The sequence below is a fragment of the Salmo salar genome, chromosome ssa19, assembly GCF_905237065.1.
Source record: "Salmo salar chromosome ssa19, Ssal_v3.1, whole genome shotgun sequence".
NCBI lineage: Eukaryota > Metazoa > Chordata > Actinopteri > Salmoniformes > Salmonidae > Salmo > Salmo salar.
The window spans coordinates 77798629-77813119 of NC_059460.1; the positions used below are offsets into that span (position 1 = coordinate 77798629).

Sequence of the window (14491 nt, forward strand, 5' to 3'; positions counted from 1 at the left end):
AATAACCAGGCATCCTCTATTGACGGGATGAGGTCAATATCCTTCCAGGATACCCGAGCCAGGTCGATTAGAAAGGCTTGCTCACTGAAGTGTTTCAGGGAGCGTTTGACAGTGATGAGTGGAGGTCGTTTGACCGCTGACCATTACGGATGCAGGCAATGAGGCAGTGATCGCTGAGATCTTGGTTGAAAACAGCAGAGGTGTATTTAGAGGGCAAGTTGGTTAGGATGATATCTATGAGGGTGCCCGTGTTTACGGCTTTGGGGTGGTACCTGGTAGGTTCATTGATCATTTGTGTGAGATTGAGGGCATCAAGCTTAGATTGTAGGATGGCTGGGGTGTTAAGCATGCCCCAGTTTAGGTCACCTAGCATCACAAGCTCTGAAGATAGATGGGGGGCAATCAGTTCACATATGGTGTCCAGAGCACAGCTGGGGGCAGAGGGTGGTCTATAGCAGGCGGCAACGGTGAGAGACTTGTTTTTAGAGAGGTGGATTTTTAAAAGTAGAAGTTGAAATTGTTTGGGTACAGACCTGGATAGTAGGACAGAATCTGAAGATAGCAGCTGACAATGGCCCTTTTCTTGATCTAGCTAGCTAATCAAGACCTGTTTACATTCTATACGCAAGTTCTTGACACCAAATTAAGAAAAAAGAAATCTGCAAGAATTGAGGAAATATGTTTTACTATCCAAACAGTCTTCAGAGGCACACCAGCTGCTTTTCCACTATTTGGAGAGTCGTGAGCTAGCTCAGCTAGGCTAACATTCTCTTTGGCAGAGTTTAATATTTTGTATCTTGTCAATCTCAGCCAATGTAATGTGTGTATTGGTCATCACCATCATCAGAGGCCTTCAATTTAGACACATTCTGGTATTTATTATCATGCGGTTTGACAGCAACCAAAGGGATCAGGATAACATGCAGAGAGCTTCTGAGGGGTAACGTTGGGCAGACATGGTGACATCAACCCTTCCTCAACCCTTCCTCTCTCCTTTCTATGTCTGACAGACAGAGGGGAATATGTTATGCTAACCAACCTACATGGTCCCTAAACTTCGAGACGAAACATGGATAGCTAGCTAAGTTAGATGTATTGTGTCATGGCTCTGATCATAGCTAGTGGTTGTGTATATCTTTTACAGTGAGGACATCATGGACTACGTGATGGTCCAGGTGGCTCCGCTCTGCCCCGGTCTCCCCCAGCCTCGCTTCTCCCTCTATCTGTCTTCCCAGCTGCAGTACGGGGTGGGCATCGTCTACCACCACCAGTGTGGCTTCCTTCTGGATGAGAAAGAGAGAAGGAGAGAGAGGGAAAGGGTAATTTCAGACACTTCATTTCAGACACTAGATACAATTAATGTCATTCTGACTAACACCATGTAAAGAGATGCTTGTAGATAAAGGTTGTAATTCGGGTTGCAAAATTCCAGTAACTTTCCCAAAATTACCCATTTTTCCAGGATTTCTGAAAAACCTGGGAACTTTGCAACCCTAGCCGTAATTAGAGACAATATATCAGGTTTAATGAGAAGACAGGCCACAGGAACAATGGACACTGAACTGAAATAAACATAGCCAAAGCCATAACAGATAGTCTCCATCCACACACACACACTCATTGATACAACCTGAGACAATACACCATACAACCGCATTGTAGTTAGAGGTCTATATAAATGATTATGCTCAGAGATGTACTCACTTATCATAACAGGCAGCTCGATAGTCTGATAGTCTCCTAAGCAGCCAGACATAAATCATGCTAACAGATACAGGACCAGATGTTCAGGGTCGCCCGCTTGACCGGAGGAGAATGGTGCAGGAGGGGATGGCTGCCGTTTTACGGGCTCCTAACCAATTGTGCTATTTTGTGTGTTTTTGTGCCTTGTTTGTAACTTATTTTGTACATAATGTTTCTGCCACCATCTCTTATGACCAAAAAGAGCTTCTGGATATCAGAACGGCGATTACTCACCTGGTACTGTACAAAGATTTTTTTCTTTAGCGAGTCTGATGCAAAGGATTTACTCCAGATACCCGACCAGGCCCAAATCCCTGTCATTCCCATTAAGAGAAGACGCCGATACAGGGGACGCAGGTCCGGGTGCCTTGTGAGAATTTATCGGCCAGTGGGTAACCTGCCTCTACCATCCATCCTATTGGCCAATGTGCAATCATTGGAGAATAAACTGGATGAGGTCCGTTCAAGACGATCCTACCAATGGGACATTAAAAACTGTAATATCTTGTGTTTCACCGAGTCGTGACTGAACGACGACATGGATAATATACAGTTGGCTGGTTTTTCTGTGCATCGTCAAGACAGAACAGCTGCCTCCGGTAAGACAAGGGGTGGCGGTCTGTGTCTGTTTGTCAATAACAGCTGGTGCAAAATCTAATATTGAGGAAGTCTCAATGTTTTGCTAGCCTGAGGTAGAGCATCGCAAGATAAGCTGTAGACCACACTATTTACCAAGAGAGTTTTCATCTATATTTTTCATAGCTGCTTATTTACCACCACAAACCGATGCTGGCACTAAGACCGTACTCAACGAGCTGTATAAAGCCAATAAGCAAACAAGAAAATGCTCATCCAGAGGCGGCACTCCTAGTAGCCGGGGACTTTAATGCAGGGAAACTTAAATCCGTTTTACCTCATTTCTACCAGCATGTTACATGTGCAACAAGAGGAGAAAACAACTCTAGACCACCTTTACTCCACACACAGAGATGCGTACAAAGCTCTCCCTCCATTTGGCAAATCTGACCATAATTATATCCTCCTGATTCCAGCTTACAAGCAAAAACTAAAGCAGGAAGTACCAGTGACTCAATCAATACAGAAGTGGTCAGATGACACAGATGCTAAGCTACAGGGCTGTTTTACTAGCACAGACTGGAATATGTTCCGGGACTCATCCAATGGCATTGAGGAGTATACCACATCAGTCACTGGCTTCATCAATAAGTGCATCGATGACGTTGTCCCCATAGTAACCGTACGTACATACCCCACTCAGAAGCCATGGATTACAGGCAACATCCGCACTGAGCTTAAGGGTAGAGCTGCCGCTTTCAAGGAGCAGGACTCTAACCCGGACGCTTATTAGAAATCCCGCTATGCCCTCAAACGAACCATCAAACAGGCAAAGCGTAAGTACAGGACTATGATTGAATCCTACTACACCGGCTCCAATGCTCGTCGGATGTGGCAAGGCTTGTAAACTATTACGGACTACAAAGGGAAGCCCAGCTGCGAGCTGGCCAGTTACACAAGCCTACCAGACGAGCGAAATTACTTCTATGCGCGCTTCGAGGCAAGAAACACTGAAGCATGCATACCGCCCCAACAGATCCACAGATGACGCAATCTCAATCGCACTCGACACTGCCCTTTCCCACCTGGACAGAAGGAACACCTACATGAGAATGCTGTTCATTGACTACAGCTCTGCGTTCAACACCACAGTGCTCTCAAAGCTCATCACTAAGCTAAGGACCCTGGGACTAAAGACCTCCCTCTGCAACTGGATTCTGGACTTCCTGACGGGCCACCCCAGGTGGTAAGGGTAGGCAACAACACATCTGCCACGCTGATCCTCAACACGGAGGCACTCAGGGGTGCGTGTTTAGTCCCCTCCTGTACTCCCTGTTCACATACGACTGCGTGGCCTAGCACGACTCCAATAGCATCATTTAGTTTTCCGACGACACAACGGTGGTAGGCCTGATCACCGACATAGATGAGACAACCTATAGGGAGGAGGTCAGAGACCTGGAAGTGTGGTGCCAGGACAACAACCTCTTCCTCAACGTGATCAAGACAAAGGAGATGATCGTGGACTACAGGAAAAGGAGGGCCGAGCACACCCCCATTCTCATCGATGGGGCTGTAGTGGAGCAGGTTGAGAGCTTCAAGTTCCTTGGTGTTCACATCACCAACAAACTATCATGGTCCAAACTCGGGTTGGAAACTTTCCGGTAGATTTCTGGAATTTTTCTGGAAATGTTCCATGGGAAGTTAAGCCTGCTTAAATTCATCAAAAAAAGTTAGCTAATAACAGTGAACTTTTTTTGTGGGATACACATAAGGCAATTTTAGGTCTTGTGGCATATTTTGGTTAAACTATCCCCAATTCAATGGGATTGCAACCCTCTGCATGCACAGTGCATTCTTCCATCACATGTGCAGCTGATTCTCAAGATCTTGCACACTAATGAGATGCTATTGAGCCCACACTACTACACTGTCTGAGCCAAGGACTACATGCTTTCTGATAAGTTTTAATTACAATACTGGGTGGGGTGAATATATTTTATATGACATACATTATTTTTTGTTAACTAGTAAATAGTAGCCTACATCAGTGTGTTTAAATCATTTCTAACTTGTTAACAATTTCTGCTAGTAAGTTTTTGCTACCTTGTGGGTTTTAGTTTGCTTGAGCCTGCTAACTGAAGAGTGTTAATTCACCTCTTTCCATACATGTTTCATTTTAAAACATTTATATGTTTAATCTAACTGCTTAACCATTTATCTGTACATGGAATTGAAACTTTCTTTTTACTCATTTTGCCACTGGCACTATCTGATGTGTGGAGACATTTCACTGCAGCTAATGTAGAAGGAAAAGCTGTGTACATTTGCAAATACTGTGACAAATCATATGTGAAGAATGCAACAAAGATGCAAAATCATCTGGCCAAGTGCATAAAGTTCCCTCAGCGCTCATCATGTTTTACAGTCTCCTGGAATGGATGGAGTCTCTCCAAGAAATGGCCATATCACAGTCTGCCGATATGGACAGCCCCATCAAGAGGACCCTCCTGGATGATGTATTTTGGGAGAGAATGGTAAGCAACCTGAAACTCCTGAAACCTATAGCAGTAGCCATTGTACGGATTGAGGGAGACAATACCATCCTGTCTGATGAAGAAATCCATACTGCCCTGCCCACTTCACTGTTGCTCCAAGCAAAGGAAACTGCAGTTCTGAAATACATCAAAAAGTGTGAAGACTTCTGCCTGAAGCCCAAACACGCAGCAGTGTACATGTTGGACCCCAAGTATGCTGGCAAGAGCATCCTGTCTGGTGCAGAGATCAACAAGGCCTATGGTGTCATCACTACCATGTCTCACCACCTTGGCCTGGATGAGAGCAAGGTTCTTGGCAGTCTGGCAAAGTACACTTACCAGCCAGGGCTTTGGGATGGACTTGCCAACATATCTCATCAGCCACCTGGTGGAAGGGACTTTGTGGATCTGAAGCTCTTTCCCCTGTTGCCTCCATCATCCTCCAAATCCAACCAACATCAGCCACCTCAGAGCGCAACTGGTCCTTGTTTGGGAACATACACACCAAAGCACTCAACAATCTGACCAATACAAGGGTTCAAAAGTTGGTGGCCACCCGGGCAAATTTGAGGCTTTTTGTGCCTGACAACGAGCCATCCTCAACAAGCCTGGAAAGTGTCTGTGAAGATGAGGCCTCAGAGTCTGATGTTCAAGAGGTGGACATTGAGGAGGTCCAGGGAGAAGACATGGAAGCCTAAGAGGAAGACAACCAAAGCTTTAGTTTATAAACTATCATTTTACAGATGTATGTTGAAAACGTTTTTGGGAGATACAATGGATCATTGGGGATCATTCAATATTCCCTTTCTTTTGTTGTTCAGTGAAATCATCCCACGTGAAGAGTCAACTCATTTAATTAAAGTTCAATTCGTAACTATATATTTTTTTTCTATTGGAAGGATTTAATAATTTGCAATTATGTCTACTTATGATAAGGTAAAAGGTTTATGTTTCTGTCTCCATATGATATGGTAAATATATCCAATGCAAAAAACATCTACATTTAAATGGTATTAATATTAATTTGCATATTTCTGTTAATTCCCACGGGAAGTTTCCACCTCTGAATATTCCCCAAAATGTGCAACCCTAGTCCAAACACACCGAGACAGTCGTGAAGAGGGCACGACAACGCTTATTCCCCCTCAGGAGAATGAAAAGATTTGGCATGGGTTTTCAGATCCTCAAAAAGTTATACAGCTGCACCAATGAGAGCATCCTAACTGATTGCTTAACCGCCTGGTATGGCAATTGCAATTGCTACAGAGGGTAATGCGTACGGACCAATACATCACTGGGGCCAAGTTTCCTGCCATCCAGGACCTCTATACCAGGCGGTGTCAGAGGAAGGCCCTAAAAATTGCCAAAGACTCCAGCCACCCTAGTCATTGACTGTTCTCTCTGCTACCACACGGCAAGCAGCACTGGAGCGCCAAGTCTAGGTCTAAAAGGCTTCTTAACAGCTTCTACCCCAAAGCCATAAGACTGCTGAACAGCTAATCAAATGGCTACTCAGACTATTTGCATTGACCCCCCCCTTTTTTTACTCCGCTTCTACTCGCTGTTTATTATCTTTGCATAGTCACTTTACCCCTACCTACATGTACATATTGCCTCGACTAACCTGTACCCCCTGTATATAACCTCATTATTGTTATTTTATTGTTTCTCTTTTATTTTTTACTTTAATTTATTTAGTAAATATCGTTCATAACTGTTATTTTTCTTAAAACTGCATTGTTGGTTAAGGGCTTGTAAATAAGCAGGTCTACACTTGTTGTATTCGGTGCATGTGAAAAATAAAATAAAATTTGATTTATTGAATTTCTTTACAGAACCACAACTGTCCAATCAGGAAGATGTACAGTATATTGTATGTATGTCTTGACGTCATCGCGACCTTACCCCTCTCTTCCTGAGGAGATCCAGCAGGCCAAGGAGCGCATGGCGCGCTCTGAGAGACATACGCATCGCCCTGGCCGAGCCTGACCTGTCAGAACACACACACACACACAAACAACCTCTTGAGTTGTCCGATATAACTGTCAGACATATTGTATATTGGCAATGTTAATGGATTGGATTAATGTAGTGTTTTTCATTAGGTCTCAAGGTACATCGTGTGCATGGTATGACATTCACCACCAACATGTAGCACCCACCTGGGTGATGCACAACAGATATTTTGCAGCCACGTTCTGGTAACAGTAGCAGCGTATCCTTCCCCAGGCAAGCCTTGAATGTCTCAGACTCTCTGTTCCTGCTGGACAAGGCTGAGGGGACACAAGACCCCTTCTTTTGGGGTGATGGGTTTTGAGCACGAGCTGCCTAGTCCCTATAGGAGTCCTCAGGCAATGTCAATAATACAAACACAGTAAAAGCATTTCTACCAGCCTTCCCTGTAGCTCAGTTGGTAGAGCATGGTGTTTGCAACGCACAGGGTTGTGGGTTCGATTCCCACGGGGGGCCAGCACAGAAAGAAAAAAAATATATGAAATGAATGCATTCACTACTGTCAGTCGCTCTGGATAAGAGTGTCTGCTAAATGACTAAAATGTTTTAAAAAATTACCAACCGTGTTAACATATTTTCAACGGTCATGTCACGTCAAATATTTATAACACCCATACAACCGCAGTTAAAGCCTTTTTTCATGACACAAATTGAACTTTACCCTCATTGAATCACCTTGTGAGTTGATAATGTGTCTCACTCTTCTGTGTGTCTCGTTCACTTACAGCCATGGCAGCTGCTACGGAGAATGACACCAGAGCGCCCTCTAGGGACCAGTCCTAGAAATGCACCAGAGGACGTAGGTGAGACTGAGTGACGGAACGATTTGTGTTGGAAAATCCTCAGCAAGAAATCTGCATTACTAATGCTTGCTCTCTGTCTCCCTCTTGTCTGCATTTGGGGGTGGCAGCGTAGCCTAGTGGTTAGAGTGTTGGACTAGTAACTGAAAGGTTGCAAGATCGAATCCCTGAGTTGACAAGGTAAGAATCTGTTGTTCTTCCTCTGAACAAGGCAGTTAACCCACTGTCATTGAAAATAAGAATTTGTTCTTAACTGACTTACCTAGTTAAAATCAGTGGTGTAGAGGTAACCTCACTAATTTGTTTAAACATAGAAACGACAGTTTGGATTAGACTAACTGAGAATGTTACTCACTTTGCCTAATAAGAGACATTCAACCACGTGAACACATACCAAGCCAACTGTGTGAAACCAAAAGGATCTGAGCTTTCAGTTGTTCATTATTAACTTCCTCACCGTCAGTTTGAAGAAGCTGGGCTTCCTGAAGCCACAGGCAAAGAGATTGACATGCTTCTGGAGTACCAGGACCAATTCCATGATGGTGAGAGTAAAGATTTAGGACAGATAATAAAAGCTATAGAAATGTAAATATAGCTTTGTGTGTGTTGTGTGTGTGTTGTACTGAGATGGAAGAGAGAGGGAGGGACATGGAGCTAGGCATGACCTCCACTGACCAGTAAGTCCCATGGAAAGAGTTAATAGTGCCATACGTTACCTCGCCTCCTGTTTTCTGACAGGCCTGGTGTTATAGTGGTCATCTTCACCTCGTATTATCTTCAACTGTCATTTTAGAAGCTTACCTTCTGTTGTATTGTTTTTCTTTCAGTGTGTGTGTGTGTGTGTGTGTGTGTGTGTGTGTGTGTGTGTGTGTGTGTATGTCCAGTCTGAAGGTGTCAGTGATGCGGGGGGGACTGCTGGACGAGGAGACAGGCCAACCCGTGGAGGTGAAGTTAGAGGCCGTTGCCCTAGAGATGACCCCCCCCCCCTCCTCAGGTGGCCAAGCCCTCTGCCCCAGATGCCTCCGAGAGAGAGGGGGAGTCAGGGCGTCAGTCCGAGAGGAGCACGGAGAAAGCACTGGAAAGCTACTGTGGAGAGGTGTGTGTGTTCACGCTGTTCTGTGTTTGACTCATGAGGAACTACGAATCCAACTATCCACATGAATTTCAAGATATTTGGGTACTATATTTTCTGCTGCCAAATGTGTGTGGTTATGTACAGTCACAGTATGTACAGTCACAGTATATACAGTCACAGAACAGCCTCCCCAGACTTATCTATCTGTAATTTCATCTGCTCATCACCTCTCTTTATACCTCTCTCCTTCCCTCTCTCTCCTTCCCTCTCTCTCATCCCTCTCTCCATCCCCCTCTCCTTGGTAGGACTCAAGTGTTCCACTACTTCACTGAGAGCGAAGAGATTAGTGATTACTTCTAAGAAGGAAGGGAGGATACATTACAAGTGTTGTAACAGGACAGTCCCTGTTCTCATTGCTTTGTCTGTGCCTCTTCTTTAGCCTCAGGTGTTGATAAACCTCCCTACCAAGAAACTCCTCTCTACCGCACCCCCTCTGCCTGTGAGTATTATAGCTCCTCTCTACAGCGCCCCCTCTGCCTGTGAGTATTATAGCTCCTCTCTACAGCGCCCCCTCTGCCTGTGAGTATTAAAGCTCCTCTCTACAGCGCCCCCTCTGCCTGTGAGTATTATAGCTCCTCTCTACAGCACCCCCTCTGGCTGTGAGTATTATAGCTCCTCTCTACAGCGCACCCTCTGGCTGTGAGTATTATAGCTCCTCTCTACAGCACCCCCTCTGGCTGTGAGTATTATAGCTCCTCTCTACAGCGCCCCCTCTGGCTGTGAGTATTATAGCTCCTCTCTACAGCACCCCCTCTGGCTGTGAGTATTATAGCTCCTCTCTACAGCACCCCCTCTGCCTGTGAGTATTATAGCTCCTCTCTACAGCGCCCCCTCTGCCTGTGAGTATTATAGCTCCTCTCTACAGCGCCCCCTCTGGCTGTGAGTATTATAGCTCCTCTCTACAGCACCCCCTCTGCCTGTGAGTATTATAGCTCCTCTCTACAGCGCCCCCTCTGGCTGTGAGTATTATAGCTCCTCTCTACAGCACCCCCTCTGGCTGTGAGTATTACAGCTCCTGTCTACAGCGCCCCCTCTGTCTGTGAGTATTATAGCTCCTCTCTACAGCGCCCCCTCTGGCTGTGAGTATTATAGCTCCTCTCTACAGCGCCCCCTCTGGCTGTGAGTATTATAGCTCCTCTCTACAGCACCCCCTCTGGCTGTGAGTATTATAGCTCCTCTCTACAGCGCCCCCTCTGGCTGTGAGTATTATAGCTCCTCTCTACAGCACCCCCTCTGGCTGTGAGTATTATAGCTCCTCTCTACAGCGCCCCCTCTGGCTGTGAGTATTATAGCTCCTCTCTACAGCACCTCCTCTGGCTGTGAGTATTATAGCTCCTCTCTACAGCGCCCCCTCTGGCTGTGAGTATTATAGCTCCTCTCTACAGCACCCCCTCTGCCTGTGAGTATTATAGCTCCTCTCTACAGCGCCCCCTCTGCCTGTGAGTATTATAGCTCCTCTCTACAGCGCCCCCTCTGGCTGTGAGTATTATAGCTTCTCTCTACAGCACCCCTTCTGGCTGTGAGTATTATAGCTCCTCTCTACAGCACCCCCTCTGCCTGTGAGTATTATAGCTCCTCTCTACAGCGCACCCTCTGCCTGTGAGTATTATAGCTCCTCTCTACAGCACCCCTCTCTGGCTGTGAGTATTATAGCTCCTCTCTACAGCACCCCCTCTGCCTGTGAGTATTATAGCTCCTCTCTACAGCGCCCCCTCTGCCTGTGAGTATTATAGCTCCTCTCTACCGCGCCCCCTCTGCCTGTGAGTATTATAGCTCCTCTCTACAGCACCCCCTCTGGCTGTGAGTATTATAGCTCCTCTCTACAGCACCCCCTCTGCCTGTGAGTATTATAGCTCCTCTCTACAGCACCCCCTATGGCTGTGAGTATTATAGCTCCTCTCTACAGCACCCCCTCTGGCTGTGAGTATTATAGCTCCTCTGCAGATAGTAGTAATACTGTAATATGCTTTAATTCTAAGCAGCTCATAGTTCTTATATCGAAGTATTGTATGTGTGCTCCACGTGGGAATCAAACCCATAACCCTGATGTTGTCAGCACCGTGCTCCACATGGGAATCAAACCCATAACCCTGATGTTGTCAGCACCGTGCTCCACATGGGAATCAAACCCATAACCCTGATGTTGTCAGCACCGTGCTCCACATGGGAATCAAACCCATAACCCTGATGTTGTCAGCACCGTGCTCCATGTCCCAAACCCATAACCCTGATGTTGTCAGCACCGTGCTCCATCTGGGAATCAAACCCATAACCCTGATGTTGTCAGCACCGTGCTCCATCTGGGAATCAAACCCATAACCCTGATGTTGTCAGCACCGTGCTCCATGTCCCAAACCCATAACCCTGATGTTGTCAGCACCGTGCTCCATCTGGGAATCAAACCCATAACCCTGATGTTGTCAGCACCGTGCTCCATGTCCCAAACCCATAACCCTGATGTTGTCAGCACCGTGCTCCATCTGGGAATCAAACCCATAACCCTGATGTTGTCAGCACCGTGCTCCATGTCCCAAACCCATAACCCTGATGTTGTCAGCACCGTGCTCCAACCAACTGAGCCACCTCAGAACTGCCACACCGTGAGCATGATGAAGATATCACAGTGAGTCTTTTTTCTAACTCTTTGCCCCAACGCAGCTCTCCTGTGCCCTGACCTCTTGTCGCTACAGAAACAGTGCGCTGCCCTCACAATACTCACTCGCTCCGGGAGAGACGCAAAGGGGAGGAGACGGAGGAGGAGGGAAGCTCCGAGCTGGACAGAGAGATGAAGAGGGACTCTGGCATGCAAGAGGTGAACAGGTCTATATTTACTATGTAACTTTCTGCATTTGTTTTCATTCTGGTTATCAATCGATGAATAATAAAACAATTGAAGCTGTAACATATTCCGTGTCCTTTATAAACAAATGAGGTAATTTGGCACTGTGTTCTCTATATTACCAATGCCACCAGGGGACACTTGTGCAGGAAATTTGTAAACATTAGTTTACATAATAAAGACTTGACAGGGAATTCTAACGTACACAAGGGAGGAGTTGAACAGAAGGACAAGGCATACTGATAATGTTCATATAGCTCCACCAACAGAACTAGAATTACATTTGATTTCTAGAATGACACCAACAAAACTAGAATTAGATTTGATTTCTAGAATGACACCAACAGAACTAGAATTCGATTTGATTTCTAGAATGACACCAACAGAACTAGAATTAGATTTGATTTCTATGATGACACCAACAGAACTAGAATTAGATTTGATTTCTATGATGACACCAACAGAACTAGAATTAGATTTGATTTCTATGATGACACCAACAGAACAATAATTAGATTTGATTTCTATGATGACACCGTTGCATCTGTTATGTGTTCTCTGTTTTCAACTGAGGTTTTTCTGGACGCGTCCAAAAAGGACAGATCCCTAGAGCAGATCTCTCCTGTGAGCAAACTGTGAGGAATAGGGAGAAAAAGAGAGAAACGGATGCTGGGAATCTCTCCCTAGATCAAAGCAGAGACATGGAAAGAGGGACAGAAAGGGGGAGAGAGGGAGGAGGAGAAGAAGAAGATATATATGTATAACTGTTTGCAGAAGTAGTTGTCTTGGTTAGATAGCTCAGTGTCTGCTCTTTTCAAGTCTCCTATGGAAGAAGCCCCAGTGCCTGTGGAGGCTATAGTGGAGGAACATGTGGCTCTACCAGACAGAGAACAGGAGACCGACTAGAGAGGTCACTGCTGAGGGGCTGTTGAGATAAGGTGTTTATAATTACCCCTCTAGTCACTGAATTACTATCTGCTCTATATCTATCTCTCACCCATTACTGTACTGCTCCATCTATTCTATTTCTATCTCTCACCCATTACTGTACTGCTCCATCTATTCTATATCTATCTCTCACCCATTACTGTACTGCTCCATCTATTCTATATCTATCTCTCACCCATTACTGTACTGCTCCATCTATTCTATATCTATCTCTCACCCATTACTGTACTGCTCCATCTATTCTATATCTATCTCTCACCCATTACTGTACTGCTCCATCTATCCCTCACCCATTACTGTACTGCTCCATCTATTCTATTTCTATCTCTCACCCATTACTGTACTGCTCCATCTATATCTATCTATCTATCTATCTATCTATCTATCTATCTATCTATCTATCTATCTATCTATCTATCTATCTATCTATCTATCTATCTATCTATCTATCTATCTATCTATCTATCTATCTATCTATCTATCTATCTATCTATCTATCTATCTATCTATCTATCTATCTATCTATCTATCTATCTATCTATCTAACTCACCCATTACTGTACTGCTCCATCTATTCTATTTCTATCGCTCACCCATTACTGTACTGCTCCATCTATATCTATCTATCTAACTCACCCATTACTGTACTGCTCCATCTATTCTATCTATCTAACTCACCCATTACTGTACTGCTCCATCTATTCTATTTATATCTCTCACCCATTACTGTACTGCTCCATCTATTCTATCTATCTCTCACCCATTACTGTACTGCTCCATCTATTCTATCTATCTCTCACCCATTACTGTACTGCTCCATCTATTCTATATCTATCTCTCACCCATTACTGTACTGCTCCATCTATTATATATCTATCTCTCACCCATTACTGTACTGCTCCACCTATTCTATATCTATCTCACCCATTACTGTACTGCTCCATCTATTCTATCTATCTAACTCACCCATTACTGTACTGCTCCATCTATTCTAGTTCTATCTCACCCATTACTGTACTGCTCCATCTATTCTATATCTATCTCACCCATTACTGTACTGCTCCATCTATTCTATATCTATCTCACCCATTACTGTACTGCTCCATCTATTCTATATCTGTATCTCACCCATTACTGTACTGCTCCATCTATTCTATATCTATCTCTCACCCATTACTGTACTGCTCCATCTATTCTATCTATCTATCTCACCCATTACTGTACTGCTCCATCTATTATATCTATCTAACTCACCCATTACTGTACTGCTCCATCTATTCTATATCTATCTCTCACCCATTACTGTACTGCTCCATCTATTCTATATCTATCTCTCACCCATTACTGTACTGCTCCATCTATTCTATATCTATCTCTCACCCATTACTGTACTGCTCCATCTATTCTATATCTATCTCTCACCCATTACTGTACTGCTCCATCTATTCTATCTATCTATCTCACCCATTACTGTACTGCTCCATCTATTCTATTTCTATCTCACCCATTACTGTACTGCTCCATCTATTCTATATCTATCTCACCCATTACTGTACTGCTCCATCTATTCTATTTCTATCTCTCACCCATTACTGTACTGCTCCATCTATTCTATATCTATCTCTCACCCATTACTGTACTGCTCCATCTATTCTATCTATCTATCTCACCCATTACTGTACTGCTCCGTCTATTCTATATCTATCTAACTCACCCATCACTGTACTGTTCCATCTATTCTATCGATCTATCTCACCCATTACTGTACTGCTCCATCTATTCTCTATCTATCTATCTATCTATCTATCTATCTATCTATCTATCTATCTATCTATCTATCTATCTATCTATCTATCTATCTATCTATCTATCTATCTATCTATCTATCTATCTATCTATC

The 14491-nt window shown here is 44.4% G+C and overlaps 2 long non-coding RNA genes across 3 annotated transcripts; one reads left to right on the forward strand and one right to left on the reverse strand.

The window, feature by feature from the left end:
- Positions 1 to 857: 857 nt before the first annotated feature.
- On the reverse strand, positions 858 to 7303 carry LOC123728955 (uncharacterized). The gene is made up of 3 exons (XR_006760641.1): positions 7019 to 7303; positions 6762 to 6846; positions 858 to 1283 (listed from the first exon to the last, which is right to left on the reverse strand). It is a non-coding gene; the product is annotated as an uncharacterized lncRNA (long non-coding RNA).
- Positions 7304 to 7539: 236 nt separating this feature from the next.
- Positions 7540 to 12946, forward strand: LOC123729035 (uncharacterized). Of its 2 annotated transcripts, XR_006760803.1 has the most exons (5): positions 7540 to 7849; positions 8133 to 8211; positions 8497 to 8765; positions 9184 to 11616; positions 12463 to 12946. It is a non-coding gene; the product is annotated as an uncharacterized lncRNA (long non-coding RNA). The 2 variants fall into 2 exon arrangements; XR_006760802.1 differs by having other exon boundaries at positions 8497 to 11616.
- Positions 12947 to 14491: the final 1545 nt, after the last annotated feature.